We start from the raw sequence: 6,000 nt of genomic DNA on the forward strand, positions 1-6,000 counted from the left end.
AAGCGTTTGGTCGAATGGCTCTGAACGGTCCCTAGCGCCTCCAACGAGAGCAAAAATCCACGTTCAGGGGGATGCAGCTCCACTATATCTTTAGAGAAAGGTTGAAACGCCCGAATGTGTCAGCAGAGTCAAACGTTGTAAAGAACAGCTTCCTGCTGCTCTTGGTAATTCGAAGTATCATTTTCGACCCCTAAATGTGTTGGGATCAACGCCCCAAGGGAAAGGCTGGTTTCATTGATGCCCTTCATGTCACCCCGTGAGGCCTTAATGTTTCGATTCTAAGCGGCGGTACGTCTGGAACGCTTTCCTCGGCCACACTTACGAAAACCGCGTTCTTTCAACCCTGAGTGTTGCGGTTCCACCTCCATCGCACAGGCGTCATAATAAGGGGCGAAATGTGGGTAAGAGGGGCTATGGCGACCTTCCCATTGCGTGACATCTCCACTGTGGCATTGGACAGAATTGTGGTGAAATTTGGCGCCAATATGACATCACTGAGCAACCTTACAGCTAACATGAACTACTGAGCTGCGACCTTTCTTTCGCACTTATCGAACAACCCCCCCCCCCCCCTCCCCCACTCCCCACCCATGAACCATGGACCTTGCCGTTGGTGGGGAGGCTTGCGCGTCTCAACGATACAGATAGCCGTACCGTAGGTGCAACCACAACGGAGGGGTATCTGTTACGAGGCCAGACAAACGTGTGGTTCCTGAAGAGGGGCAGCAGCCTTTTCAGTAGTTGCAGGGGCAACAGTCTGGATGATTGACTGATCTGGCCCTGTAACACTAACCAAAACGGTCTTGCTGTTGTGGAACTGCGAATGGCTGAAAGCAAGAGGAAACTACAGCCGTAATTTTTCCCGAGGGCATGCAGCTTTACTGTATGATTAAATGATGATGGCGTCCTCTTGGGTAAAATATTCCGGAGGTTCTGGAGGTAAAATAGTCCACCATTCGTATCTCCAGGGGGGGACTACTCAAGAGGACGTCGTTATCAGAGAAAGAAAATTGACGTTCTACGGATCGGAGTGTGGAATGTCAGATCCCTTAATCGGGCAGGTAGGTTAGAAAATTTAAAAAGGGAAATGGATAGGTTAAAGTTAGATATAGTGGGAATTAGTGAAGTTCGGTGGCAGGAGAAACAAGACTTTTCGTCACGTGAATACAAGGTTATAAATACAAAATCAAATAGGGGTAATGCAGGAGTAGGTTTAATAATGAATAAAAAAAATAGGATTGCGGGTAAGCTACTACAAACAGCATAGTGAACGCATTATTGTAGCCAAGATAGACACGAAGCCCACGCCTACTACAGTAGAACACGTTTATATGCCAACTAGCTCTGCGGATGATGAAGAAATTGATGAAATGTATGATGAGATAAAAGAAATTATTCAGATAGTGAAGGCAGACGATAATTTAATAGCCATGGGTGACTGGAAGTCGATAGTAGGAAAAGAGAGAGAAGGGCACATAGCAGTTGAATATGGAATGGGGGTAAGGAACGAAAGAGGAAGCCGCCTGGTAGAATTTTGCAGAGAGCATAACTTAATCATAGCTAACACTTGGTTCAAGAATCATGAAAGAAGGTTGTATGCATGGAAGAAGACTGGAGATACTAGAAGGTATCAGATAGATTGTATAATGGTAAGACAGAGATATAGGAACCAGGTTTTAAATTGTAAGACATTTCCAGGGGCAGATGTGGACTCTGACCACAATCTATTGGTTATGAACTGTAGATTAAAACTGAAGAAACTGCAAAAAGGTGGGAATTTAAGGAGATGGGACCTGGATAAACTGAAAGAACCAGAGATTGTAGAGAGTTTCAGGGAGAGCATAAGGGAACAATTGACAGGAATGGGGAAAAGAAATACAGTAGAAGAAGAATGGGTAACTTTCAGAAATGAAATAGTGAAGGCAGCAGAGGATCAAGTAGGTAAAAAGACGAGGGCTAGTAGATACCCTTGAGTAACAGAAGAGATACAGAATTTAATTGATGAAAGGAGAATATACAAAAATGCAGTAAGTGAAGCAGGCAAAAAGGAATACAAACGTCTCAAAAATGAGATCGACATGAAGTGCAAAATGGCTAAGTAGGGATGGCTGGAGGACAAATGTAAGGATGTAGAGGCTTATCTCACGAGGGGTAAGATAGATACTGCCTACAGGAAAATTAAAGAGACCTTTGGAGAAAAGAGAACCACTTGCATGAATATCAAGAGCTCAGATGGAAAGCCAGTTCTAAGCAAAGAAGGGAAAGCAGAAAGGTGGAAGGAGTATGTAGAGGGTCTATACAGGGGGGATGTTCTTGAGGACAATATTATGGAAATGGAAGAGGAGGTAGATGAAGATGAAATGAGAGATATGATACTGCGTGAAGAGTTTGGCAGAGCACTGAAAGACCTAAGACGAAACAGGGCCCCGGGAGTAGACAACATTACATTAGAATGCCCAGACAAAACTCTACTATCTGGTGAGCAAGATGTATCAGACAGGCGAAATTCCCTCAGACTTCAAGAAGAATATAATATTTCCAATCCCAAAGAAATCAGGTGTTGACAGATGTGAAAATTACCGAACTATCAGTTTAATAAGTCACAGCTGCAAAATACTAAAGCGAATTCTTTACAGACGAATGGAAAAACCTGTAGAAGCCGACCTCGGGGAAGATCAGTTTGGATTCCGTAGAAATGTTGGAACACGTGAGGCAATACTGACCCTACGACTTATCTTAGAAGAAAGATTAAGGAAAGGCAAACCTACGTTTCTAGCATTTGTAGACTTAGAGAAAGCTTTTGACAATGTTGACTGGAATACTCTCTTTCAAATTCTGAAGGTGGCAGGGGTAAAATACAGGGAGCGAAAGGCTATTTACAATTTGTACAGAAACCAGCAGTTATAAGAGTCGAGGGACATGAAAGGGAAGCAGTGGTTGGGAAGGGAGTGAGACAGGGTTGTAGCCTCTCCCCGATGTTATTCAATCTGTATATTGAGCAAGCAGTAAAGGAAACAAAAGAAAAATTCGGAGTAGGTATTAAAATCCATGGAGAAGAAATAAAAACTTCGAGGTTCGCCGATGACATTGTAATTCTGTCAGAGACAGCAAACGACTTGGAAGAGCAGTTGAACGGAATGGACAGTGTCTTGAATGGAGGGTAATAAGATGAACATCAACAAAAGCAAAACGAAGATAATGGATTGTAGTCGAATTAAGTCTGGTGATGCTGAGGGAATTAGATTAGGAAATGAGACACTGAAAGTAGTAAAGGAGTTTTGCTATTTGGGGAGCAAAATAACTGATGATGGTCGAAGTAGAGAGGATATAAAATGTAGACTGGCAATGGCAAGGAAAGCGCTTCTGAAGAAGAGAAATTTGTTAACATCGAGTATTGATTTAAGTATCAGGAAGTCGTTTCTGAAACTATTTGTATGGAGTGTAGCCATGTATGGAAGTGAAACATGGACGATAAATAGTTTAGACAAGAAGGGAATAGAAGCTTTCGAAATGTGGTGCTACAGAAGAAAGCTGAAGATTAGATGGGTAGATCACATAACTAATGAGGAGGTATTGAATAGAATTGGGGAGAAGAGGAGTTTGTGGCACAACTTGACTAGAAGAAGGGATCGGTTGGTAGTACATGTTCTGAGGCACCAAGGGATCACCAATTTAGTATTGGAGGGCAGCGTGGAGGGTAAAAATCGTAGAGGGAGACCAAGAGATGAATACACTAAGCAGATTCAGAAGGATGTAGGCTGCAGTAGGTACTGGGAGATGAAGAGGCTTGCACAGGATAGGGTAGCATGGAGAGCTGCATCAAACCATTCTCAGGACTGAAGACCACAACAACAACAACATCGACCCCTTGCTGTCTGAAGCATCGCCGAGCAGGCGCCACGCTTTTGCACCGTTACAGGGGGATGTCGTAGGCACCTTCTAGCTGGACTTAAAAGTTACGCCTCGCAATGGGAGACCATTACGGGTTTTTGAAAAAGTGATCCTATAATTTTGTTGCTAGTTTGTGTATCAGACCGTAATTTCCTGTATACAGTGACATGGTGCAGGGGAGATTAAAGACTTATAGAGAAGACATGTAAAAGAGAGTGGTTTTTATAGCACTCTTAAAAATAATGTCGCTGTTCTGTGGCTTAATTTCCATCTTCTGTGAATTATTTTGAAACGTTGTATAAATTATTCTTGCTGTTCCTGCCGCAGGCCATTAATTGCTTCTAATCGACTAATCATAATTATTCTGGTAATCAATTAAGTATATACGATATTTCTTTCACTTCAATTAATTTTACTTAGTTGATTATGCTTGTGATCAGTAATTTAAGTATTTTTCTCTTTTGTTCAAAACCTGTTGAGTGTTTACTTGCCGTCTTTAGCTTGATTACGGAAAGAATTCCGCCTGTTCCCTACTGCTCATTATGCAATGTCGGCACAAGTAGGAACACTTAAGGTCGGCTGTGTTCTGTATGCGGCTGCTGCCAGCATCAGCGATCTAACAGCAGTTGGTTTTAAGAAGAGCAACGAAGTCCTGTGTTGTCTGTATCGCCGGCCGGGGTGGCCGAGCGTTTCTAGGCGCTACAGTCTGGAACCGCGCGACCGCTGCGGTCGCAGGTTCGAATCCTGCCTCAGGCATGGATGTGTGTGATATCCTTAGGTTAGTTAGGTTTAAGTAGTTCTAAGTTCTAGGGGACTTATGAGCTCAGAAGTCAAGTCCCATAGTACTCAGAGCCATTTGAACCATTTTTGTTGTCTGTATCAATTGAGAAATAAATAACGTAATAGTTGTGTTTGAATATGAACATCTCTACGACGTGCTTTCACCGAACCTTGTTACTTCTGTACAATACAGTAAAATAGCTGGTGATTTGTACAGTGTGAGCGAAGCCGTGAGTTATCAGCACTGGGCGGAATTACGTGTACGTTCTCCCTTTTACGTCACCTCAGCACACGGCGCAGCGGCATTCTTCCTCTGTTCCCTGCTGGTCTGTGAGCCATTACATTTTTGCTGACCTTGTACGAAGTAGACGAAGAAATCAGTGGTGAAAATTATGCAACAGTTAGCAAAGTGATACCATTTGTTTGTTTATTGTCAAGAAAGTTAAAGAAAAGAAATGTTTCGACACCAGAATGTAAATATCTCAAAGAGAATCTACCAGAAGAATACCAAAGACGCTCAGAAAGTTTAGACGACCAAACTGTAGGCCGTATTCACAGTTCTAGGCCCTCGACTCAAGCACCTCCTTTTTCAAGATCTCTTGGCAGTAACTTTGAGTGCCACTGTTCAGAAGAAGCGGATGCATAAAGTAACCGAAGTCGAAGAATCGCAAGACCTGCCGGCTACTGCAGAAGACGATTTGCGGAGCATTCACAACCACAATACGAACAGCGCTCTACCATCATAACAGCAAATAGCCAGGATTTAAAGTTCTGCTTCACCTGTAATCAAACGAAAATCATCATGTCTGCAATTCTGGAAAGACAATGAGGCAGTGTGTCCTATTCCGCATATTGTGGCTCGTAATTATGTGGGAATTGTGGCCTCCTGTGTTGCTTCAGAAAGACTGTTTTCTGAGGAAGGGGCCACCGTAACAGCTCGCCGCTAGAGACTCAGTCATTGGGAAAATATTGCATAAATTACTGTTCCTCTGTTCATTCCTGAAAAATGCCATATTCGCTACAGCATCATGTTAGAAAGAGCGTTACTCAAAAAAATGGTTCTGAGCACTAAAGGACTCAACTGCTGAGGTCATTAGTCCCCTAGAACTTAGAACTAGTTAAACCTAACTAACCTAAGGACATCACAAACATCCATGTCCGAGGCAGGATTCGAACCTGCGACCGTAGCGGTGTTGCGGTTCCAGACTGCAGCGCCTTTAACCGCAAGGCCACTTCGGCCGGCAAAGAGCGTTACTAATAAATGTCAAATAGGTATATACTTTGGCTAAAAATAAGAAATGGTAAGTATGTATGTCATTAATCTCAGTA

The sequence above is a fragment of the Schistocerca piceifrons genome, chromosome 8, assembly GCF_021461385.2.
Source record: "Schistocerca piceifrons isolate TAMUIC-IGC-003096 chromosome 8, iqSchPice1.1, whole genome shotgun sequence".
Lineage (NCBI taxonomy): Eukaryota > Metazoa > Arthropoda > Insecta > Orthoptera > Acrididae > Schistocerca > Schistocerca piceifrons.